Raw genomic sequence first — 27,027 nt, 5'->3', positions numbered from 1 at the left:
CTCGGCATTCTCGCCAACGATGAGAAATGGATGTTTGGGACCACGAACGCGTAACAAAAAAAGAAAAGAATACGCCGTAGAAAGAGCCGCACACAAATAAAAACAAAGCAAAAGTAGCGAGGCGTGGTACAGTCCTTCTTCATCTGCGGTGCCGGCAAGCCGGAGAAAGCGAACCGACGGTCAAAAACGGAAAGAGCGGAGGGTGCAGAGTGAGGAGGAGGATGACGAACGACGATCGCTTTTGGGGGCCACGGGCTCCTTTTAGGACTCGCTCGCGTTCCGCGTTGTTGGTGGCCGACCGAACGGCCCAGTGCTATTTGGGCGGGGTGCGCGCAGAACGAGCTGCTTCGTGCCGGTCGCTATCTGACCGCGCTATGGCTGTGAAATCGAGAGTTTCGCCCGAAACAATAAAAAAATGTCGACGAACAGAGGCATTGCGCAAAGGGGAAACACCGCTCTGTGGGATGTATGACGTCCCCATTCCTGCGTGTGGGCCACTAGAAAGCAGATGCTCTCATGTGCCACTCGAGGACGGAAACGATTCCGTGCTATCGCATTAGTCGGGCGAATAGAAGAGGACCGATGACTGTAGACTGCTTCCTCGTGGCTTTCATGACAGCATGCCGAACTTTTATAAACAAAAGCACGCCATTTTAAAATGAAGCACACACACAAAAAGGAGAATCTCTATTTGTTAGATACCAAAATACATGCGAGGTTGCTAATCAGAGCCGTTCTTAGTTCTTGCGTGTTTTATTCGGGGAGAGTGTTTCATTGCTTTCGACCAGAACTTTAGCCGTAATCCGGCAGATATGAGAAAACCGTAATGTACCAGTTTCATTTCTAGTATCCCGGCCGCGGAGGCAGCTTTTAGAAAAAAAAAAGGAAAAAAAAAATCAAGGCGAAAAGCAAGGCGCCCGTGGGCTGTGTGATGTTAGTGCACGTTAAAGAACGTCAGGTAGTCGACATTTTCGGAGCCCTCCAATACGGCGGCTCTCATAGCCTGAGTCGCTTTTGGTCGTTAAACCCCACAAACCAAGCTAATAATGTTTAGTGGACAAGTGTAAGGACATGTGGGGATCGTTATGACATACGTATGAACTTGTGAAGGAAGACAACACTCAGCGACACCAAAGAAAGCATATGTGGCATGGGGATGTTTCTTTTTTCATTCATTTATTTATTTGTGGAGCTGAGGGGAAAACAGTCGTGTAATTATTTCATGGCTGAAATACAACTCGTAAGAAAGTATCGGGAAACAACCATATTCCGCTTGTGGTGTTCGAGTCGATGACCTCCCAATTTCGCCTGCGGTGTTTTACCGACTGACAGTTGTGACGGCTGTTCTTCTGCTTTCTTCTAGTTTTTAATCAGTTCTATTTCCTCGATAAAATAGTACCGCGATTAACTTTCTATCAACACCACATGTAAATGAATAAAGATGTCCCCCTATGTTTTTGTTGGAGTCACTGGTTGTTGGCTTCATATCATCTCTGGTACCATATGCTGTTTCCACTATGAGATGCCTGACTGCTGCTTTTCTGAAATCTTTGTCGTCACAGTTCCTTCGTCGTGAATGCCAGCCAACGAAACCTATCCGCCTGCACAAATTCGATAATATGTGGATGAGCCTATGGCCACTCCGCACTGTTTTTTAGGAATCCATAAAAAATCCTGAATAACCTCCAGCATGACTTTCGTCGGGGAGTCAGCACCACCACACAGTATAGATTCATTCTGTCACGGCATCTTTCACGCTCTTGATATGAGTGAACAGGTGGGCTGCATTTTTATAGACTTATCGAAAGCGTTTGGCACTGCCCCTCACTGCACACTGCTGCAAAAGCGTAACTATATGATTTAATAACCACAGTCTTGTGAATTGTATAACTAGCTGCATTTTTCTTCGCCCTAACAGAATGTATACTTCAATTCCTCTAGATCATCATCATTCACGTTTTATCAGGCCTTCCGCAGTATTCCATTTCGGGTCCACTTCTTTGTTATCTATCAGTGACCTAACACTTCATGCATTAACAAACGAATTCCAGTAAACTTACGGTGTGCTAATTATTCATTTATTACTCCTATATAATAACAGGAGTAATTAACAGGTTCTCAATAACCTCCTGTAGGTAGTGTACTATATGGAAGATGATCATTTAATTTTTCAAAACTGATTTTATGTAATTTTTCCTGGCGCACACCTAAATCCTTGTTCACATATTTATTCAGAGACCGTTACCGAAAAATAGTTCTGGAAAACACATGTCTTCACTCCGCATTACGTTGGATATGTCATGGTTACGGCCCGGACTTCTTTTTGGTTGGTTGGTTGGTTTGTGGGGTTTAACGCCCCAAAGCGACTCAGGCTATGAGAGACGCCGTAGTAGAGGACTCCGGAAATTTCGACCACCTGGGGTTCTTTAACGTGCACTGACATCGCACAGCACACGGGCGCCTTGCTTTTCGCCTCCATCGAAAAGCTGCCGCCGAGGCCGGGATTCGATCCCGCGTCCTTGGGAACAATAGTCGAGCGCCGTAACCACTGCGCCACCCCGGCGGGGCCGGACTTCTTTTTATTTATTTGTGAAAGTTAAGATGACTTTTGGTGGTATTTATTTCAGACTACGATTTCCTCCTTCTTTTTTATTGTGTGTGAATATAACGTCCCAATTGCCTTTTTCTCTCGGTTGTATTTGTTGGACCCTGCTGCATTTTAAATCTGCTGATACTTTATATTGGCTAACGTTGTTAACGAGAGTAGCTCATGCAGTAGTAGGTAGTGCAGAAATGGTCGCGCTTAGAATAGTGGTTCCAATATGAAATGCGGTCACAGTGAAAGCAAAGTAGCAGGGCGAAGTAATCAAGTCAAAGAGGAAAATGCTTGCAACACACTGCTCCCTACGTTAGTCGCGGAACGAACTTTCAAAGCAGCGAGCGCTTCACAACGACAAGGGTTCAGATTCGAAAGAGAGAAAGTGACGCAACGGCAGAAATCTACAAGGACTCAAAAGACCTGTGTTCATGCAGTCATTATCATGATGACGGCATTGATGGAAATGCCGCGAAAAAATCGCAAAAACCAGAACACGACACGGCTCTTGCGTAGTTTCGAATTGGCAGTAGCTTGCTACTGCTGCAAATGTTGCCTCTCGCATCGAGTCGTGCTGGAGAAGCTCTGATATTAATATTATTTATTAACGCACAGAATTACCCGCTGTCCTTGCATGTCATGTGAAAAGTTCTTGTCACAGTAGAGGCTCTGGTAAGGATGATGATAGTTTGTGAGTAGGCGCTATAGCTAGTTGGCAAAGCTGGGCAATATATTGGAGTGTCGGACTGCGCCCACGTTTGTCTAAGTACTTAGCAGAAGAATGCCTCAAGCGTGCATTCGCACTGCGTGATTCAACGACACATTTGTCTCACTACGCTTATAGCATCCGCACTTCATTATTTCTTCTTTCTTTTTATCCTATTTTAACCCGCACAAACACCAGCAAGCCATCGCGTAATCCTGGATAATATCGAACGCTCTCGATTGCACCAGAATTCAAAATAACAAATTCGGAGTAGCGCTTCTGTCCATCTGCTTTATTTCTTTATTTTTATACCTCTTCTTCTTCTCTTTTATAATTATTTTTTTTTTATTGCTGTTTAAGCCAAAAGAGCCAACTCGCGGACTAAACACGCATATATCTTATTACTAACAAGGCTCCCCAATAGTATCTCATCTGATGTGGATTGTTGGGATTTGCTTCTGCATTTTCCTATCTGCTTTTACCATAGCCTCACACGAACATACAGCATGTGAAAATAAATACAATATATTAGGCACTTTCCACGGGGCGATGCTCGTGGCTCTGCGGTATCCTCATATTTTTTTATAGTCTACCAAGTGAAGGTTTCGATCCACTTGGCGGCAAGAAAGCCAGAAAAAGGCCTCGTATCTTCAGGTCATTGTATAAATAACTCACGACAGAACTTTAATTGTCAGACATATTAAATGCAAACAAGCTCGGTGTCTGGTGCCTTACGCCTTATTGTTATTATTATGTGGTGACAATGAACGCCACGGAGACTCGAGAACAAAGGCCCCTACAGGCTCATTTTAGTGTTAAACTCCTGAATGTGCCAGGACTTTCTTGGTTGTCGCCCAACTGGGTATTAGGATTAGCTTGTACATGGGTACTGATCATTTAGTTTGTGCGTATTACTTAAAAACTTATGAACAGCTTTTATAATATATAGGCTGGATTGATTCCTACTTAATTCCTCTTTTGCACTGAGACAATCTTCGCTCCCCTTCCGCTGTCGCCAGGGTCGGCCACTTCACCGAATGAAAGATGAAGATGAAATGGAGTCCATACAATATATATATATATATATATATATATATATATATATATATATATATATATATATATATATATATATATATATATATATATATATATATATATATATATATATATATATACTGGCAGCTTACCGGTATCGCTCAAGAGGAAAGTATACAACAGTTGCATCTTGCCTGTACTCACCTATGTGGCTGAAACGTCGAGGCTAACCAAGAGAGTTCTACTTAAGTTGAGGACAACCCAGAGGGCTATGGAACGAAAAATGGTAGGGGTAACATTAAGGGACAGAAAGCGTGCAGAGTGGGTCAGAGAAATAACTCAAGTTAACGACATTCTAGTGGAAATTAAGAAGAAGAAATGGGCATGGGCAGGACATGTAGTGCGAAGAGAGGATAACCGATGGTCGCTGAGGGTAACAAACTGGATTCCAAGGGAAGGAAAGCGTAGCAGGGGGCGGCAGAAAGTTAGGTGGGCGGATGAGATTAAGAAGTTCGCAGGGGTCAAGTGGATGCAGCTAGCACAGAACCGGGTTATGTGGAGAGATATGGGAGAGGCCTTCGCCCTGCAGTGGGTATAATCAGGCTGATGATGATGATATATATATATATATATATATATATATATATATATATATATATATATATATATATATATATATATTGGGGACCTCCTGGCAATCTAACCCGGGAGTCTGAAAAAGGCTTCAAGAGTCGAATGGTAGTATCGTGAAGCTTTTTAATGAATGAATGAATGAATGAATGAATGAATGAATGAATGAATGAATGAATGAATGAATGAATGAATGAATGAATGAATGAAAAACCTGAAGACTTCACTCAGAGGTATTGGTGAGTTTACTGGGTAGAGAGCCCATGCTCCCTGCCGCTGCTACGGTGATGTGATCCCGTCGATCAGTCTACGCTGACCTTCCAGATCCTCGCTACACAGCGCTGCATACCAGTACTCCGTCTTGGCATTTGGTATTCGAAGTACTGCCTCTACGTGTTTCCAGTCACTCTTCCTTTTTTTTTTTTTTTTTTCGAATATCTTGCTTCTTGAGCGTGCTTGTTTATGCTCAAAACCGGCTCTATGTGGTTTCGTCGCTTTCTGGCTCGAGATGAAATCATATCTGCCTGGAATATCAGCCATGTTCAATTGCCTCTACGTTATTCAAGATTGTGGTAGGTGATTTCCGCGTCTTAGTTAAAAAAGAAAAAGTTCTTTGTCAGCTTTAAATTGCGCGAGGCCGAGAGCAGAGGCAATACTGGACATGAACAACCACCGAGCACGGACATGTGTTGCTATCGTGGCTGAAGAGTTCTTCGGTTCTTTTCTGCACTTGCCTATCCAGTGAAGTGTTTAGTTTTGAAAGCCTGTCACTGTCTTTCTGCTTGCCAGGCTGCTGTCACCATCACCATGATGCCCCATTTACCTCGAAAGGGCTTTCGAAGAGGAAGACATGCTCATTTTGAGAAACGGCACTGCTATGGTTTGGCGTGCATTTAAAGAATGCTCTATTCTTATTTTTGATCTTTTGCCTTTGGGTGAACGACCCCGTGCCCCTTCGATATCATAAGGGCCTGCCCAGGTGGCGAAAGACAAGGATAAAACGATCAAAAAAAAAATTGTTGCACTATATCGGCCCGGATCAGATTGCCGGGGGAGAGGCTTAGGCGCCACCTTCGAGCTTCAGACATTTGACAGAAATGGAAAACCAAATCTCGGCTTCATCGGGCATTTTGTCCTCGTCCAGGGGAGGTGCCTCCCTGGACACGCTGTCGAAGCAAAGGGACCCATCCTAGAAAACGATTCACCGGGCATACGGGTCAATAGAGAGCGTTCCTGAAAAGTGGGCACTGAATGACGTTATAGAGTGCCAGCATTCGAGCATTTCCACTGGCGGCACTCTGGCTACAGCTTTACGATCGCTCCTGAAAGACCCTGCACATCTCGTCACAGTTCTCTATCGGCTTTGCTCAGTTCAAGGCGAGACGCAGTGTCGCCATTCGTGATTCTCTGATTATTTACCTTTTCTTTTGTAGGTCATGCAGATGTATCGAGAATATCTTAAGGTCGATGAAAAAGATCACGCAAACAGGACGTACTTATAGTCCAGTTAACACAGCTCGGCTCACGATGACGACAATGATGATGATGATGATGATGATGATGATGATGATGATGATGATAAAATAATTAGCCAATCTCCGGATTGTTATGGCGGTTATGTTGATGCGAAAATTCAGGTGGGTGTACCTTACAGCCCATTGGTGTCTACAACTGTTTCGGTGGTGCCTCATTTAGAAGTCCTTCGCCAGAAGTTCAGCATCCTCTAATATTTCGTACAGTCATTGATCTACTCCGTTCTGCTTAGTTTTTTGACTGTTAGAGCAACGTAAACCAAAGAACCCGCGCAGTGCTTAACCAGACTTTCTCAAGGATAAGAAATCGTATAGAAGCCATGGCAGGATGAACACTCTAGCCACAAATGTTGCATTTATATCACCATTTAATTTGTGCAATTGCTGTTCCGATATCGGAATTCTCATTATAGGGGAGCTCTAGTTTGTAAATATCATTGCATATAACAACTGCCGTTATTGTGCTTGTTTTCCTGTGAGTTTAACTTGTTTGTGTAGTCATATGTTAATTTCTCATCGTACAGAATAATTTCATTCGAACAGCACGGCGCACGCTTTGGCCGTATCCGGCTAGGCAGCGCCTAGTTGCCTCAGCCAAGCCGCGACAGCGTTGTTTGAACGGAAATGACCGCCCTCGCGAGAAAGTCAGGGGGCACAAGTTTGCATTATGTCCGCGGCATTAATTCGGCTGTCGAGGAGAGGTAATTTAGAGGGTGTAATCTGTGCTCCCTAATAACCCCTCTAAATTGTTGCCAAGTCCTCGCTTTGACGTTCTGGCAATTGAGCCGCCAGTGGTAGTTATTTCCAGCCGGTTAATCGTTTCTGTACTTCTCCTTTGTAGGATAAAGAATCATGGTATAAACAGCAGAGATTGCGGGGCAGAATCATGTTCCGTCGCCTAAAAAATTTCAATACGCCGTGTTTGCTGGCGGACTGCACAGTGGAAGTACTGGAAAATAGAAGCTCCGCAGAGGGAAAAGTCCGCGCAATCGGGTGGACAAAGTGACCCCGTAATATCACCTAAATAAAGATACAAACTATGCACCTGAAGTACCAGATTTAATAATTCTTATTTACAAGAACATATTGAAATATTTTGAAACATTTAACATTGTGACCAGCGTCGAGAGGTCCTCAAAACGACACAACAGGAGTAATTGTATGAAACAAATATAAAAAAATGGCCATGACCGGGCGAAGGTTGAGCTAGCTCATTTGCAGTATGAACCTTTCTTACCTCCGGAATATATTTACCGTGAGGCGGCTTGTTTCCTTTATTCTATTTCCCTTGTTACTCCTCCGAACCACTCTCCAGCGTGATGCTCGCTGGAAGTACTAAGCGTTTTCTCTAGTTCTTCACATTACCGTCGTAGGATTCGATGCAATTTAATATAATAATGAAAGAAGAAAAAAGAACCTTGCCACGTGTAGTGGGACTGCAGTCTCGATGGGGGTATACCGCAGACGAAACGTGATGGTACACGGATGCGGGGGCCGATCAATTCGACACAGCGACGAAGGAAACACACAGAAGAAGGCTCGCTGCGTAGAAGAAAAAAATAAGACGCTTCTTGGCTTTCGCAATCAGGGCCCGAGACGGCCAGCAAACAGAACGGCATGCTCCATGGTTTCCAGCACCAACCATCCAACTGAGCTTCCTTCTGTGCATTCATTGTTTTTCGTTTCCATTGCGCGAGCACGTGCCTGGCGTCGTCGCGCCCCTGATCTGGGCAGAATGGCTCGCCCGCTTCCGCCGAATAACCATACTCGTCTTTGCCGGGATTGCCGGCCTCGCATCGAACGCATCGACGTCGAGTTCCGGGGGCGGGGGCGGTGCACGGCAGAGATATACCCGATTTTGTTCTGGCTTATGAGACGGCCGTTGTTTCGCATCTGCCCGTGCCTGTGTGCTTTAGTTGCTGCTGTTCAATCCCGAGACAGTGTCCGTCTATGGCCCTATCTTCCCCCTTCTCTACTCGCCCCGCCGGAGTCACACTATGGCGGCGTCAGAACCTGTCACAGAAGCGAGACGCTGGCGGTCCTTTGCTATGGGAAGGCCAGTTAGCGTCAGTGTCGTAGAATTGACGCACGTTGCCATGTCGATCAACCTCTCTCTCTCTCTCTCTTATTTCCCTTCCTTCCTTCCCCCGTCATTTCGGCCTGTTTGTTGCGGTTGCTGTTCTCTCTCTATCACCCCCTAGGCGTTATTCTGAGATTGGGCCGCGGTCTCTTTTGCGACCTCGCGAGTCGTGAAAAGCCAGTTGGACTTACGTAGGGGCCATGGCGCCACGCTCGACTGAAGCGGTGTGATCGCTGGTCGTGCTTTGCGGAGTCGCCGAGTTTTATCGTATATGCGACGAGTTCCTCGGTGTCGCATTTTGCTTTCGAAAAAGCGAAAGCAGTGGGTGGCATGGCGAGCGTGCTTGGACGTGCGTGCCAGGGCTATAAGAGACAGTGCAACGGACTGTGGCGTATAGAATGCGGTAGGCTTTTGGGAGCTTGCTCGTCGCAAAGAAGGCTGGGTGAAAATGGCATTGTCAATTGCACACCACACTGAAATATTATCGAGTAGAAGCTCATTGGCCAAAGTTTTCTCGAAGGACACAGCCTTCATATTTTTCCTCAAACCATGAGCGAAATACAAACGGGAGGTGGTTTTGTCTGAAGGGGATATGAAACGGATTAGCTCACCTGAAGTAATCTACAACATCCGCTACGCGGCAAGGTGCCAATTAGCTATATCGTATTGATTTGTTCTTTTTTTCGTTGCGGGCATGAACATTTGCAAAATGCAATTTAACCTTCAAAAACTACTATTCACGGAAAGTTTATAAACTATAGTTTAACATGTGACCAGACATTGGAATTAAATACTGGCTAGACTTTAACTGGCTCTTATAAATGCAAAGACGATAAATATCAGTTCTGTGGTAACTGGCTACAGCCATTACTCTGCCTCTCATGTAAACAGGAGACGACTAGGCTAAGCTTCCTTTTGAAAAAAAGCGTTGTTCAGAGAGCGTAAAGACTAAGCAGGAAGCTCTAAATACTTATGTATATGTGACGAATGGATACAGTTAGCGCAGTCGTCAGGCAAAGGACTGATTTGCTGAGCCCAGGCGCCGTATGTAGGGAGATATTTTGAAGGCGTTGCACACAAGTGCCACGCATGGAACGCGGATGTCTTTCAGTTGCATCGGTGCTTGGAATTGCAAATACGCAGCGTGCATGCATGCGTCCGTAAACGTATACGTATTGAAATTCCATTAGGCAGGGCTGCCATGTTCATGGACACACATGCCTCTACACGGATGTGCTATACGCAGAAACTGACTGCGTCGTACAGATGCTATTAGAGGGCGTTTTTAGGTTGTTAATCCTCTGACATAAACGTTCTTATTTATTCTCCGTGTTCGTAGAAAATCCCTGAGTTTTCCTTTTGAGCTTATGCTATGAAAGAACTAAGGAACTACATCATTCTTAACGTACTACTGTGACTTGATAGTTAAGATAAAACAACTAATGCTTGCCTATCCCGGCCGAATAATGAGAACATATAAAACCCGCGCGCAGCAGCACGGACGAGACACGTTCCCCAATAAGCAGAACAATCTTCCTTGAAACAGTCTTAAAATCAAGCATATAATTTTGTTAAGACAGTGCCTGGGCTGCTGTTTTTACAATTATAAAAGAAAATAAAGCGATGAAAATAAGTCTGCAAAAACTACTGTTGTCACATAACAATGCAGAGGACACGCTCTTCTATTTTTTGGGGCCTAGGAGCAGCTAAATTACTCGAAGGCAAGCGGATGATCGTAGAGCAGTTCTAAGGTCCGTGATGATCCTGGCGCGCGTCCAAGAGCAGTAAAGGTTTGCTTTTGCTTGTTTTTAACGCGGACGAAAACAGCTTCGCAGAGAGGCATTAAGTTAAAGCAACCAGCTCACTGTCCCGATTGGGTGATGCCCTTTCGTTAGTTGTTAATGCGTTTAACATTCGAAACAATGCTGATAATAAGCGGAGTGTATGTGCCACCTACGGGTCGTGACTGAGCTCCGTGCTATATTTCATTTCTACGAGCAGCAGTCATAGCCTGCCGCCCGCCATGGGTTCGATCTCCGGTTGAGAACATTTTCTCTTATGACGAGAGTGTAACAGTGAGCACCTGCGTTGAAGTGTAGAAATTTCTTCATTTATAATGAATCATTATCACTCCATAGCGAATCTCGGAGACTTATATATGTGTCTGGAAAGAGCAGGGGAACTTTCTTAGAGCTCGTAAACAATGGGATTTTTCTTTTTCTACAAATAAAGATGCCTACTTTAAAGTGCATGAGCGCCAAAGTCTTCCTCGGATATGGTGTTATGCGAGGTGGCTTCCTGAAGGCGCGTCGGTGAAAAACTACGAGCCTTGTCACTCGCGTACCGCCGTTACGCATGAATGACCACCTTGCAAACCCAGGCTTCCATCGATAGCCACTCTCCAGCTTCTGTAGAATTTTCCCTTTTAACGCTTCTTTGCAACACAAGTGCAAAAAAAAAATGCGAGTTAAAGAAAACACTGAGCCACAACTCAGAGGGCCTAAGTAGGTATAGTATACAGAAATGCTAAAATGGGTTTCCTATTTCTATCATTTTCCTCCTGTGCGTGCTTACATTTTGCCATCGAATGAGCGTGTCCGTCAAGTCACTGCTCTCTTCTCTGCGCAAGCTCCTTGTCTCGATCATTCTTTCTCTTTTTTTAGTATTTACCCACCCGCATAAGCCCGCACACAAACGCAAACACAGGCATCCCGAGCGCACCCTGCGGGCGCTCTTGCATCGGAGTACAGGCGTACACCTCGAGGGCCGCCGGGCCGCCGTCACGTTCCTCACCTCGCGGTCTGGGAGGACGGACTCATTAGGCACGCCAGTCCCGCGTGCCAAGTAGGAAAGCGTTAATTTGCCCTCAACTCGCTCCCCCCATCGGCTGGCTTCCCTGCATCGTGTAGCAACGAGCTACGCACGGCGCCTTCGCAATCGTCCTCGCCGGTTCGGTCGTGCAGACCGGGAACGGGTACGTGGTCCATGAGCGGCGTCGTCCTTACGCCACTGCGACAGCGAAACGTTTGCACAGAAGCGCAGCAGAGGACAGAAGAGTGTCCCCCGCCAGTGGCCGCGCGATACGCGCGAAACTTGCAAATTCCGATGGATTGGAATGACTGTTACCGCGGGAACTATACATTTTAGTATTTTTTTTTTTTTTTTTACATTTTCCACGCCCCTCAAAAGACATGTGGCATAGAACGCAAAAGGGAAGGAAAAAATGGGGAGGGGGAAGACGAGAGCTGGGATGTTTCGGAACTATAATTGTATTGTCACTCTGTGGGTGCGTCTTTATGTTCCTGGGTATGCGCATCCTTTCCTGTGGAGTGGATGTGACAATGGGAATTGACTGCGCACCTGTCGGTTAACGTGATAATATACTCTTGTGTCGTTTACGACTTATTTTAGCTATGTTTGCATGGTCTCTACAAAAGTTTAGTAGCCAAGTAGATTCATTTTAGAAGGAAAGGATGAGAACGTGAGGAACTACAGTATCAGTCGCGGGTCTCCTTTTCTGAACTCGCACTTTCTCTCGATTAACCAACTCGACCCGCATTCCGTCGTTTTCACGCATACAAGGCGGCTGGGAAGATGGAAGGAAGCCGTTAAAACTGACCTAAATTTATCGCGTGTCTTACTCGTCTGGATTTTAGTTTTATCGAGCACCGACGTTAAAAGCCCTGTTAACCGAAAATCCGATGTTGGCGCCGGCGTTGACGTTGTGAGCGAAACACCACGAGCATGGCACTGGCAGGCGGTAGCTGACATGGCCGAGCACTAACTGGACGTATAGAGTAGCCTGAAATTACGTTTGGCAGGAGCTGCCACCTCGGGTCTCTAAAATATATATTTCATTTGGGAGGGTGATATCAGAATCAGCCTGCCAGGGCATTCACGTTACCCTATGCGACGCACGCATGTTAATTCATACGGCTTGGTTAAAGCGGGGAAGTGGGCTGGTAGCTGACGCTGTCACGCAGTACCTTTAAATGAAGAGCTGAAGTGCCCTCCATAATACTTGGCCCTAGAAGGCTTATACACTTTGGTTTGAGAAGTGTGCTGAACTATTGAGGGACAATTAAGCAAAGCCTTTCTCAAAAACACCGCTCACCAGGTTGGCTTCTAGTCCGTACAATGTAACAGTTTGTTCCATTCGGAAAAAATCGAGTTTTAGCCATATTGATTTCACCTCCTAATCGCGCGAAACATGTATTTTGTTTTTCGGTTCCTCGCCGTCTTTACGTTGGTTTGTTTGGGTCTACCTTGAACAGCTATAGCTCCACTTTGTTAGAGAGGACCATGTCATATACGCACACAGTTGGTTTACTATGATCTGACATTCCTCTTGTTCCGATCTATACATATATGCATCTTCGACGAAACTTTTGAACAGTTCGAATCTATTACGGTTCTAATGATCACAACAGCTAGCTACGTCTCACCTGATAGCATAATCGGGCATGCCGGTCTCGATTTGGGTTCATACAGTGTGCACCGGACATGAAGCCGCACGCGGGCGCCGCAAGCCGGCAGCTGTTGTTCTCTTCCATGGCTGCCAGCGCTAACGGAAGCTCGCGAAAGAGCGGGCACTTGTAGAGAATCTTCCGGCAACTCGCTTCCGATCTCTGTGTACAACAATATACTCCACCATACCACGTCACTCACAGGAAAGGGCCCCTACCAATGCAGCGCCGTACCCATGCGCAGCGCACGAAGATGAAAGGAGCCTGTATATATTGCAGCAAGGTGTCGTCCAGGAAGTTTTCCTTCCGCTAAGTGTCGTAGCGAGAATGAGCAGCCACAAATATGAACGAGGTCAGCGTTGCATGCACTTATTCCCCAAGCATAAAGTACGACGTCGATGTGTATCTAGCTGACTTCGCAGAGCCTTTCATATGGAAACACTGTAGTTCACAAAAGGTATACGGGGTGTCCTTGGTCGCGCGGTGCTCGCGTTCGATTCCCTACACGACAGAACCTTGTGTGTACAGCCACGGACAAACTTTTACGAGAAGCGGACTCAAGCAAAAAGTTATTTCCCTTACAAAAATGTCTATGATCACTTTATGCGATGTCTTTAGACAATATGATCATAGAAGCAATCGACTATCAAAAGAAAGTCTTTAGAACACGTATGCTCTATGTATGATCTCCCTTCCGACAATTGGCCACCGTGATTGAATAGAATGTATTTACATAGAACGTATTTATACCTCCTATGATTAGCCTATTGATAGCGTATATGGACACTGTAACGACTGTGTTCCGATAATTGGCCACCGTTATTTAAAAGAATCGTGTTCATACAAAGTATTAATACCTTGTGTTATGCTAAATATATTTCAAGTGTCCAATAATAATGTGTATTTTACTCACTATTCACATGCATGTAATATTTCGTGAAAAGTGAGAGTGGCAAAAGAAACAGATGCAAATTCATACCTTCATTTATTGCACAAACCCTTGACACAGAAACATTTGGTTTCCGACGGCAACGACATTGTGTGTTTGATGTACCAGCCATATCAACATTTATCACGGTGTCACCTAGAAAAGAAATATACATAATCAAAATTTTTCTGCCAATTTTGCACGCTTTCTGCTAGCATCACACACACATCTCTCTTCACTCAGATGCCTGTTTTTCCTCAAAATATGCTAACTGGTTTCCAACCACTTTCTGTACAAACTAGTACCTGCAAAACACCCTCAGGAGATAGAGACTATTGCTGTGTTTAGTTGTATTCCTTTTGATCCTCTATATCATTCGACATTAGTTTATCACAATAGGGGCCCAGGAAACAAAGGAGTGAAATTTACACGCCAGTATGCTTGGTCATCAGATAAACTCTCTCCTCTGCCATTTGCTACATCAAGCAAAAACACATGTTGAGCGGCAACGTATCTGTATGTATACATACATTTTGGTGCATGCTACCAGCAAGTGATGCCACTATGCCTGTTTGCTTCCATTTTTCCTGAGTGATGGCTATGTTTGCCATAGCAGATGACACACACACATAAGTAATTACTGAAGGAGACCAGCTACACCAAGCACCTAGGGGAATACAAGAGCGATAATAGGGAATGATGAAGTATATTATAGTTAGCCTACAATATGCGGTCACACATACTTTTTGCTACATATGCAGGTAACAAGTCTCAATAGTGTATTCCCAGAGAGTAAGAAAATAAGAAAGTGCCACTCATGCCCATCTTTTCCTTTCAAGAGCTTGTCACCAAGGTAAAATCTTTATCACATATGAAAGCAAAATTTAGAATACCTTTCTTTTATAAGAAGTCCACATGGATGCTGCTACGTCCCACTGCTACTTGTCCAGGAAGTCAGGTTGCCTTGTTACTTGTCGGCACAGACCATGGCAACAGGGTGTCTCCAGATATGGTCTAATGAAGCAACAAGAGGACTGCATGTACATATGAGAACACTAGTCAGAACAGCAGGAAGAAAGATTTTTTGAATAATAAAGGAAAAGTCAAATGCACAAGTAAAAGAAACATAGGAGGAGTATTTCATATGGTTGCTGAGTGACAGCATGAAAAGCCCAGAATTGAAAATGCAATGCTCCACTGAGGACAATTACATAATCATAAAATACATAAATACATAATAATTTAGGTAATCTCAGGAATAGTGGCAAGTCTTATGTAGGCACTATCGTTTGGAGATACGTGGAAAGACAAGTCAGATGGGGTGGTAAAAAATGACTGGTTTGGTTTATGTGGTTTAACATCCCAAAGCAACCCAGGCTATGAGAGATGCTGTAGGGGAGGACTTCAGAGCGTTTGACGAGCTGGGGCTCTTTAACGTGCACTGACATAGCACAGGACATGAATGCCTTTTTGCTTCAATTTTGAGCTTACTGCTGAACTGGTCGTACTCAAAATAGGTTGGCGCTACTTTTATTTAAATTTAGACAAGGTCCTTTTGAGGATACAAGACTTGCATGTGTCCCAGACACATTCAGGGAGGCACGTTGGCCCTGTACAAAGGCTTAAAATGTGGAGAGCTTGTCTCATTAAAACCCACCCGGCCCCGCATAATCACTTTTTGGTGCCTAATATTGCCTGCTTTGGCTCGTCAATAGTAGGCTACCGACAACAGGAGCTAAATTATTTCATCCTTAAAAAATCATGCAGCTTACTGCTGGAATATGCAGTCACACATAATTTTTGCTACATATGCAGTTAACAAGTCGTAATAGTGTATTCCCGAGAGTAAGAAATTAAGAAAGTGCCATAAATGTCCATCCTTTCCTTCAAGAGCTTGTCACCAAGGTAAAATCTTGATCACATATGAAAGTCAAATATAGGAGAAATACCTGTCATTTATAAGAAATCCACATGGATGCTGAAGAAACCATGCAGCTACGTCCCACTGCTACTTGTCCCGGAAGTCAGGTTGCCTAGTTTTTACTTGTCGGCACAGACCACGGCAACAGGGAGTCTCCAGATATGGCTCAATGAAGCATCAAGAGGACTGCATATGCATACGAAAACACTAGTCAGAACAGCAGGAAGAAAGTTATTTCGAATAATAAAAAAAGGAAAAGTCAAATGTACAAGTAACAGAAACAAACAAGGAATACTTCATATGTTGCTGAGTAACAGCATAAAAAGAGCACAGAATTAGAAATACAATGCTCCACAGAGGCAAACTACAGTAAAATGCTTGTGCACAAAATTCTCTTCTAGAGTGGAAAATTCAGTGTATATGCAAGGGGTTACGTTTATCTATTGTGCATGCATACGGTACTATAGGAATACAACAAGGTTGACGACTGGGCACGTTGGTATAGGTTCATACTGCACCAGCCAAAAGACGAGACACAGAAAAGAGGAGGACAGGACAAGGCTGGACTATCAACTGAATGTTATTGATAAGAAGAAAACAACGAAGACTCTTTCCGAAAAGCTCGCGCACAACCCAACCGGTGGAATGGCAGGAAATTGGGAAGAAGATGAAGAAGAAAATCAAAGCCAATTCCAAGTCAAGGCCTAACTAACGACTTTTCTAATAGATGAAGTTCCTTACAATGAAGGCTAACAGACGCCTTAGCCACACACTTGTCCTCGGCTTTAGCAATGTAAAATGCTTCAACGAACTCTCTGCAGAGTTGATTACCATTGCTGTAAACTACACCCGTATTATTGAAGTCAGGCGCACAAAGGGACGGGTCATGCTCCGACTTACACTCTCTGGATTGCACATGTAGCGCAAGATTAGAACTCGCCTTCTCTCCCAGAGAATTGGAGTGCTCCGTCAGGCGCACATTTAGACATCTGCCTGTCTGCCTGTAGTAGCACCGGCCACAATTCAGCGGAACGTGGTAGACCACATTCTTTCTGCAGGTGGTGAACTTTTTCTTATGTGACACTGCACAACGAAAACTATCATGAGGTACACTGTCGAGCCCCTTTCTAACTCTAGCGCACAAAGCTCCTATCTTGTTTCTCGCTGTAAATACAACGGGCAGACAGGCAGATGTCTAAATGTGCGCCTGACGGAGCACTCCAATTCTCTGGGAGGGAAGGAGAGTTCTAATCTTGCGCTACATGTGCAATCCCGAGAGTGTAAGTCGGAGCATGACCCGTCCCTTTGTGCACCTGACTTTAATAATACGGGTGTAGTTTACAGCAATGGTAATCAACTCTGCAGAGTTGGTTGAAGCATTTTACATTGCTAAAGCCGAGGACAAGTGTGTGGCTAAGGCGTCGGTTAGCCTTCATTGTAAGGAATTTCATCTATTAGAAAAGTCGTTAGTTAGGCCTTGACTTGGAATTGGCTTTGAATTTTCTTCATCATCTTCTTCCCAATTTCCTGCCATTCCACCGGTTGGGTTGTCCGCGAGCTTTTCGGAAGGAGTCTTCGTTGTTTTCTTCTTATCAATAACATTCAGTTGATAGTCCAGCCTTGTCCTGTCCTCCTCTTTGCTGTGTGGCTGGTGCTGCTTTTGCTGTGGTGGTTTGCTGCTTTTGGCTGGTGCAGTATGAACTATAGGAATACATTTCTGTCTGGGAAGTCAACCTCCACATCACCAGGTATCAAACTATTTCAGAAGTTTCTGAAAGATTTCTATGCAATGACAGGAAGATCTTTCACTATCAAACACAGTTGCAAATAACACTAAAATCTAATGAGCCCATGTATGTTTCTCTTAAAAATGTGCGGACGAAGGAAATGTAGTTGCTGCTCCTTCTATTTATTTACTTGTAACTAATACTGCATCATTTCCAGCTATAGCATGCGTGAACATGATGCAAACAAACAATAGAGGTGAGCAAGCTTATCTAAAGATTTAGAATGACTTTTTGTAATAAAATGAACAGAAATCATTTAACTAGCTATGTACAGGAGACAATGCATGTACTAAAGACGAGCTGCACAGATTTAAGAGCTTTAAAAGCTCTAGCAAAACACCCTTATTGTCACTGTTGCCTTTTCACAAGCACTACAGGCTGGCCGAGAGCTAGTTTAGATACAATACCTCTAATTATCGCATTCAAACTGATCACTTTTTCAACTACATTGATAAACACAGGTACACATGGCTGAGCTTTCAAAACATCATCTGTTGGACAAAACCCTCATTATACTCTTGGATAGGTCTGATAATAAAGATCAGCATGGCGAACAGCCATTCGGCGCTTCCATGCGCTATGCAAGCTTAATAGCCTTATCATATCTTACAGAACACTGTTGTAATTTTCAACACCTGAGAACCAAATTCCATGGGGGTTTAAAGGGACATCTTTGAGCAAAGTTCACTGTAGGATATTGCCCCCAAAAAACCCAATCACAACAATCTATAAACACATGTTCGACAGCCTCTGGCTTTCTGCACAAAATACAGTTCACACCCCATGGAAGAAAGATCTCTCTCTGCCATCTATGTCTGTCCAGGCAGAACCCAATTTAAAAAGATTTTTAGCAGGCTGTAAAGGCATTCGTTTTACATGTTAGAATGCATTATTATTTGATAAACACAAAAGGGCCGCCACACTGATACTTCCCTTCGTCTTGCAGCCCACCCCTTCTGTAACAAGCCCCCTCATGTTTGCAGAACTCAAAAACACACAAAACAATTAAACAGAAAATGTTCTCCAACAGATAAATATCAACATATTACTTTTGTTATTGCTAGTAACTATTTGGCACTAGGGTTAACGATGCATTTATTTAGGTTGTGAATAAAATGAGTTCGGAAGTTAATTGCAAATCTTGGTGACTAGCAAGAAAGTAAATATTTGTGTATATGTTGCTTTGAGCAAAGTAAATGTTCTCATTTAGTCACAGAAAAACAGAATACCACTTGAACGAACGTCACTTCGACGATGTATTCAGTTGTACGAACTTTATTAAATCCCCCCACTGAAGCTCTATTGAACACTATGCAAACGCACTTCATTTTAACAAACTTCAGTTATTGCTCATTTCAGTTCAACGAACATTTTCCGCGGTGCTATCCTGTGTCTTCAAAGTCATACTGAGCGCTTAAAAAAGCACAGTCCGCACTCTTTGTAGCATATTTTTATGTTAAGAACCACTCTTCATTATCGCGTGAAGAAAAGTGGCCGTTATTTAGCTTTAAAGTGAATTGGCTGTCTAAACTAGCTTGTAAGCAGATGAATCCATAGCTGTCTGCACGCTTAATTAGCTGTACAGTCATAGCCAGTCAAAGCCAGATCTTCAGCCCTACCAGGCCCTTTAGCTCCAAGAATTGCAAATGTGCATTTTGGTTAACCATGATCTGCTTGGAGAAAATGAAAGCCTTGTCTAATCAGCAGGCCGTTGTGATAGGCAAGATTCTCAGGAGCTTGCACAGTAATCGAGTTCAAAACCACTGTAGTCCTTTCAAAAGTGCTGCAAAAGGTTACGCATTCTTCACTTGCAAATCAGCGCAGTGACAAATAAATGGGCTCAGATAAGATTTGAACAACCTAAAAATTTGTGACAAATTTTCTCTTCTTGGGCTCCAAGATTACCTCGGAAGGAGACTGTAGCCATGAAATTAGGAGACGCCGGCTTCTGGGAAAGAGAGCAATGGTTAGCCTTGACCGCCTAGTAAAGGGCAGAGACAATAGTCTGCCAACCAAGATCCGTATAACTCGTGCTATGGTCTTTCCAGCTGTGATGTATGGATGCGACAGTTGGACTGTGAAAAAGGCTGACAGCCGAAGAATTGACGCGTTTGAATTGTGGTGCTGGCGAAGACTCTTGAGAGTTCCTTGGACTGCCAGAAGATCAAATCAGTCGATATTGTCGACCATAAACCCTGACTGCTCATTGGAGGGTCAAATTCTAAAGTTAAAGCTCAGCTACTTTGGTCATCTGATGAGAAGAGAGGAGTTGCTGGAGAAAGATTTGATGTTGGGAAAGGTTGAGGGTCGCTGGAGAAGGGGTAGGCAGCGAACGCGATGGTTAGATGGTATCCTCGAGGCACTGCAGATGAAATTATGTGATGTTAGGAAGATAGAGACCGGAAAGCGTGGCGTGACATGGTCCATAGGGTCACGAAGAGTCGGACACGACTGAACAACTGAACTGAATATTTCTTGAAGCTAATGGAAACAATCTTCCACGCATTTATTTCAGTCCAATGAACTTTCATTTCAACAAACTTTTTCCTAAGGTCCCTTGAACTTTGTTCAAGTGAAACATCAATGTATGTGTACATATGCTGAGGCAGTCTAAATAAACAGTAACTGAATGTCAGCATGAACATGCACACATATGCACAGTGCAGTCAGCTATATTATGAAACCATGTTTGTCACTGAGCTATTAAAACACAGGTTTACTCAATTTTGCCTCAACTAGAAATAGTAGGTACTACTGCAATAAAACAGCTAAGTATATCTCCTGTTTTAAAGCTCTGAAGAGGCCATGAAAAATTTTCTTTAGTGCAGACTATGAGCAAGATTCACCAACATGTCAGTCTTGCGCTAAAAACACAGCAAGAATCATATAACAACACCGAGCTGGTTTCAAGCTTTGCTTTAATGAAGCCTGTTACGCATCTGCCCTTTATACTCTCAAAAGAAAACAATAAATGCAAAGCATGAACCAATAAAAATTTTACAGTTATAAAGCAAACACATGAATGCAAAAAACATCAGCATGTGATACCTACCAATTCAATGTCTCCTTTACAGGAAGGATGCTTTAGGGCAGGGCACCCATGGCTGATAGAATAAACTGCCTCAACAGATTCATGACGCTGTCTGCTTCATATTCAGGCAGCACTCCCTCGATGGCAGATGAAATCTGCTGCAAAAGCAGTGTGACAATACAATTGCATCAGCTGGACTGCAAGCATTATTGCCAAACAAGCCGTAAATGCAGTAAAAGAAAGACTTCATTAAATCCATGCTTCTCAAAACCCATAACATACCATTACTTTCCCTACACTCCTAAAAAAAAGCTGTCTCAGAAAATGAATTCCTAGCAGCTCTAGGTCACATGCCATAAGTTACCAAAAAACTCGATCCTATCATTTGTTTCAATTCGGACCCTTGTCAGCAATGTCAAACATTAATAAACGAAGAACTTTCACAGTTGAAATTCACTTTTCAAAATATGCTGTTTCTTTGTGAAGCTTAAAGGTTCTTAGAAATTAAACAAAACAGAAGACTAAGTTTGAAAGCTCTAATCGCTTAATTCACAGCCAATTGTTAGCTTGACCCACATAACTTGCCACGCCTGTTAAAAAAAAAAAGAAAAAGAGCACTGGGCCTGTACTAAAATAATACGTACTGACCTACTAAGGATATAAATATAACTATTACTGCGTTGAAGTCTGTGAATTGTTATAAATAAAATTATATATCACCCCCCCCCCAATCTGTGCTTACTATAAAGGAAAGCTTAAAAACCTAATTTTACGCGGAAAGTCGTTGCTTATGGACTGTGCGGTAACCGCATGAGGCGACAACCCCTAGCGATCCGTCGCGCGACGCCGCCGCCAACGCCTGTCGTCGCTGGTGCATACCGCACGGAGCGACGGGGCTCAGCGACAGAGAGGCGCGTTTTCAGCGTTGCTCTGTTACCGCCGCCTCGTCATTCGGTCAAGGGGAATGCAATCACGCTATATCCCATTTCTAACACTAAACAGCATGAAGTACGATAAGACACTGATGAAATTTCTTGTAACACATCGTATTTTAAAGGGTCACAGCGCAGCGGTGCGCTACTACACTGCGATGCCGATTTGCATTGCAAGCAGTGACGTTCTGCTCCTTTCGGAAATTAACAATATCTAGCCACGCTAACCTTTTTCTTTCTTTTACTTCCAAGCTTTTACTGAATTATCTCGATGCACTCATATATACACGAATCAGACGAAGTGAGCGCGTGAAGGCACCAGGTTCTTCGCCCGAACCGGACTAGGAAAACAAACTTCACACGCAATAAAAGAAGAAAAAGCCAGAACGGAAGTTGAGCACCCTAAAGCCCTCTGCGATTGGCTGCCTCGCGAGCTGCTTCCGGGCGACACTCGAAATTTTCTAAAAACCCAGAAACCGAGCGACAGCGACGAGCGGCAATGCTTTGGCGGCCCTCAACCCGTCGCGCGACGGCGTCGCGCGGCATGTCGCCGCGAATTGTCGCCTCATGCGGTTAGCGCTTTAGCAAATAGCTCAACGAAGAAACGCTATAAATAAAACAGATAGGTAGCGAGCGATCGCACACATCTGATGGAATTTAAAAATGACAGGTTTTATACGTCTACATAGCTTTTACGCAGTACAAGGCCTCTCTCAATATTTGAAATTTGACGGTTATGGCTGCGAGGCCAAGCGGTTGTTTACCTTTGAAAAATTAGTAATAACTCCGCAAAAAAACGCCTTAAAGATCTGAACTATGTTGCAAACTGATCGGAAAGAAGCCGCGGACAATCGAGGATCACTTTTTAAAACTTAACTAGGTGATAAAAACGCTAAACAATGAAAAAACTTCCTAGAGCATTGGGCGTGCAGTATGCAGCAAAGTAAAAAATGGGTTAAACGCTTGTAATGTAAAAACTGCTCACTTCTGAAACACAAAATTTTCCGCGAGTATGCGCAAAGCGTTTATAAGAAAGGAATGAAAAAGTTTGTCAACTTACATTGAAGATTTCTGGCAGAAAGAACTATTTTCCACGCTCGACGTCGCCAAACAGCCAAACGCCGCCTCCATGTCTCCGGTGCGCAATCACGTGACACATGAAGCTGCATCACGTGTTTTGTGGAGTTCGCTTTCTTTCTTTCTTTTTTTTTCAGTCGCGCTGCCACGCCGCGCTGCTCCATCACGTGTCTTGTGGAGTTCGCTTTCTTTTTTTTTTTTTTTCCAGTCGCGCTGTCGCGCCGCGCTGCTCAGACGAAAGGCGGCATTAGTGGAACGCCGAGCGAGCGTCAGTTCTGTACGTTCGCTATCTTGTGCTTCCGTTCTTTTTCTTCCGGTGGTTTTTTGGGGTGGCTGGTATTCGAGGCGACGCAGAGACTCGGAGTGGCGAGCCCACTTCAGCGATCGTGTGTTTGCTTCCTTCATTGTAATGAAAACGAGTTCTTACCGTATGCGGAGCCGCACATATTGAGTGCCTGCGCATGAGTTATTTGCACGCACGCGCGCTCACACACATGCAGCTTTGCAGAGGCGAAAAAGAAATAGCTCTCAAGACTGAGAGCATCATACATTTGTACTAAATAAACACGAAAAACTGATTGCTGATTTCGTTACTGTTACTCGGAGACAACTTTGCTCTGTGAATATTTTGTGAAACTTTAAACCCATCCTTTTTGCTGTATTGATGACATCACTGCGGTAATACCGTGAAATTGCGCTGTTATTCGGTGAACACATATCTTTTTTCCTTTTCTTTCCTTTTTTTGCTTTTGCTGCTGTTCATCTCTGTAATGTCTGCAATGTTTATGCCTGTGTTTATGCCTGTAATGCGTTCCATGTAAACTAGCTTCCTGTTGAGCTGTCACCTGCTGATGTTTGCGAGGGTCCTCGGCACTCTCAAGCAGTGTGCAACTGCTTTCTCGCTGAGGTTTCCCCCCGTCCTCTGGATTTGAAAACAAAAAACTGATTGATTGATTGATTGATTGATTGATTGATTGATCGATTGATTGATTGAAGGGGGCGTAAATGAAGCCGTCACAGGTTTGATACCGCGCGCTGTCTACGTTGGCTAGCCTGCCCGCTTCTCCTTTCATACCTCCCGCACTTCTAGGGAAAAAAAAAAAGAATGCGTGCGTGCGCGCGCACTGCTGTGTGCTTTGCTCGCAGGGCGGCTAGACGCCCCCCCTCCTCCAGCTCGAAGCCGCGCTCTGATGGCCAAGCGCCTCCTTGCATCCTTCCCGCGCATTGGATTCGAAGGACAGCTTGCAGCCAACCTCTCGAGAGGGTGGTTGCGACTAGAACTAGCATAACGTTCCCAATGGATCACAGCGGAAGGATGAATATGTTCAGCTACAGCTGGTCGATATTCTGCGGTTCGGGTCAAGTGCGTGTTAACTGTGCCGTAAGGGCGCTTAATTGATTTACAGAGGTCGGTGCCGCGGACCGCAGGTTGCGCGCTGATATAGTTCACGAGGCTGCATGAACGCTATGCGAAGGCTGCGAGCGAATATGCGTGTTTCTGCTGGCGCATTCTGTGCCGTTATGTGCGTTAGTTCGCCGCCCCACCCCCCCTCCCCAGCCGCCGCGCCTTCTCTTCCCCCCCCCCCCCCTCTTCCCTTACCATTAGCGCGCTTCCTTACCCTACCCTTGCCCTAAGCTCGCACCTCACCCAGACACCACCTCCAGCAAAAACATAACAAACAAAAGCAGAACCTGTAGAGCGCTCGCTCGGTTGACGCACATGTCCAAAGGCTGCTAGGTGGTGTCGGATAACCTCCGCGAGCGAAACATACGATGATACGATGCGCGCGGTCAGGAACAGATGGGCTGAGATATGGCCGCTGCCTTGACGGGAGCGGCGGCGCAGAAGTGAATAAGAGAATAAGACAATCGCTAACATACTGAGCGCGGCGAGAGAAATTGTCGGCGGCTGGCGCCGATTTGTTTTCATAAGTGGTGGACAGGGGCGTATGCACAGCGGGTTGGCTCGGATGCGTCTGGGAGCACACCTTTAAACACGATCGGGTCGATAAAGAAAAAAAATACAAATTCATTTTTTTTTTCGGATGAAAATTTGGTCCTTGCCAGGGAAATGCACCCTCCATTTTCCAGTAATTTCGGCGCGTGAGAAGGAAAGCGGAGAAGGGGGGGGGGGGCTCGTTCGGTAGCTTACTGTACATGTGCATATCCCCAATCATTGTGTGCATGCTAATATATAATTCTAAAGTTTCGCCCATATAGCTTCTGAGGGATGAGCTACGTGGATCCGAGAGTCCAGGGCGTGCGTCTGCAGCATCGCGTGATGTAACCCGACAACACCCACAGCGCGCATTCTCCACTGTAAAGTCGGCGGCGCGGTGCGTTTACCTTCCATTTGTGATGTTTTTGTATTTAATTGTGCGAGCGAGCTCGATAAAAGGACTCAGTGCGTCCTCAACAAGAGCGGACGCTTGACTAAGAAATGCGCGATGAAGAGCGAAATTGTAACCAGTTAAATTTTCAAAATATAACCTTATACGTTTTTATCTATAATTCATGCACATTGATCGTATCAATTTTCCGTTTCCATTTCTTTTTTAACAGATGCTATTCATAATAAAAAATGTAATTCAAATATGAGTTGCAATGAATAGCATGCACTCGGTCAGTTAATACTATATACTTTCGATCTGAACATTTTTTCTGACATGCCAAATTGCTTCAATATATTTTAATAGCTGTGTATGAGTGGTATAACCAGAAATAATTTTCGAGGGCGTTATACGGCATCGATAAAAAAAATTGCACAAAAGGCCGAAAGAAGGAGTTCAAAAACTTTCGGAAGGGTTTCTGACATCGAAACAGAGCCCTGACTACGCCCCTGCTGTATATTGATAGGAGTATATACAGAGAAGTATATTCACCTAACAACTTGCTATGTACAAACTTTATATGAACTGATTTAAATACACAAAAGTAACCGTGTATGAACTTCGTATTTACGCATGTTCATACAGATTAAAAGTACGTACAATATTGATAGAGTTAATAAGGTGTTAATACAGATTCTAAAGACTGTTCACGACCATTTTTGTAAGGGTTCGGTTCTCCCTGGTTATGAATCCAGTCAGCTATAGTTGTTCCTGTAAATGGAGCGTCCTTCATTATTCTACGCTTTTCATTTGTCTGCCTTACCTGACCGTTCCAAATTATTATTGTTTTCGTAAACCAGCCGCTCGTCAAGTTCCTGAATAAACTTCAACACAACTCAACATCGGTCATGTACCAAAAAAGCAACGGAGCAGGTTAAAGAGCGAAAGCCACTGCAATTCCTGCAGTGCGTATAAAATAATCTCACGGCTCGCGCGACACGAAGAAAGTCAATGCATCGCAAGGCACGCAAGCTGAAGACAAGCGAGCCGCTACACAGCATAAATGTGATATAATGACGAACTGAACGTAGAGGAATCTGCTTTAAAATCAAATACAATACGCCACATAATGACAGCATGATCACCAATGTTTACAAGGCGCATGCCAGAGTCATACACTACAGAGCGCTCCGGAGCCAGAGAGCTAGCTGAGCAAGTGAAACCAGTGCAGAGATGTCGCCACAGAAGGAGGGGCCGGTCGGGGCGGCTTAGTTCGCACACGCGTAGACGCTTGGCGCCGGGATCCGGGCTAATGCCATACGCGTATTGGCACTGTTTCAACTCCGCCGCAGCGCGTACACTTCGCCTCGATTGCGTTCGGCCTTGGTTCTGTTCCTTCTCTTCTTTCTCCTTTTTCGTCCTTTTTTTAGCGTTCATCTCCGCCGACACCTGCGCTTTACCGCCACCCGTCCCGTTGCAATCCGTTCCCGGCGTCAGCTCGGCAACGCAGTCATCCATATAGCGAACACCTCGGAACAAGATAGCGTTGCGCAAAACAGGCAAGAAACACTGCGTGGCGCCTGCGTATATAGCGTCGTTCTCGGCTAAGAAGCCGTGCCGTCGAACAGAAGGCCTGACAGCAGCGCCCGTTAGGAGTGCGTGAGGCGAGAACCTCCGCCTTATTCTACTTGTCGTGGATGTTCTATAGACGTCTTCCGCATTCATTCGAGCTTCTTCCTTTTGTGCCGCTTACACAAAGCGTGTGCAGGCGGAGAAGTGTTAACAGCGGTGCGCCGTCAGATAGGGAGGGATGACGAAAAACAACACGCTTAGCTAACGTTGTCGGGTGCACCAGCCGTGCGTACTGCGCGCAGCTGCTTTCTGTACGCGTTGAGCAAAAGGCGTGCCCCGCTTTATTTCGGCTGTCTGTTCCACGCACGACTGAAGAGGAACGTGAGGACTTCTCGGATGGC

The 27,027-nt window shown here is 44.6% G+C and overlaps 1 protein-coding gene and 2 long non-coding RNA genes across 3 annotated transcripts in view; 1 reads left to right on the top strand and 2 right to left on the bottom strand.

The window, feature by feature from the left end:
* The window catches only part of rdgC (retinal degeneration C), a 241,121-nt gene that overhangs the window by 108,885 nt on the left and 105,209 nt on the right, over nucleotides 1-27,027 (top strand). The window lies entirely within an intron of this gene.
* The window catches only part of LOC146191591 (uncharacterized), a 168,303-nt gene that overhangs the window by 127,867 nt on the left and 13,409 nt on the right, over nucleotides 1-27,027 (bottom strand). The gene's annotated exons all lie outside the window — the stretch shown is intronic.
* On the bottom strand, nucleotides 14,114-22,830 carry LOC146191592 (uncharacterized). Its single transcript, XR_014706666.1, has 5 exons — nucleotides 22,708-22,830; nucleotides 20,737-20,873; nucleotides 15,926-16,083; nucleotides 14,870-15,010; nucleotides 14,114-14,132 (listed from the first exon to the last, which is right to left on the bottom strand). It is a non-coding gene; the product is annotated as an uncharacterized LOC146191592 (long non-coding RNA).

This window comes from Amblyomma maculatum, chromosome 4 (genome assembly GCF_055883805.1).
Source record: "Amblyomma maculatum isolate TAMU_Amacu chromosome 4, ASM5588380v1, whole genome shotgun sequence".
Lineage (NCBI taxonomy): Eukaryota > Metazoa > Arthropoda > Arachnida > Ixodida > Ixodidae > Amblyomma > Amblyomma maculatum.
Note: the sequence above shows the minus strand (reverse complement) of the source record. Positions and strands in the feature narration are given on the sequence as shown.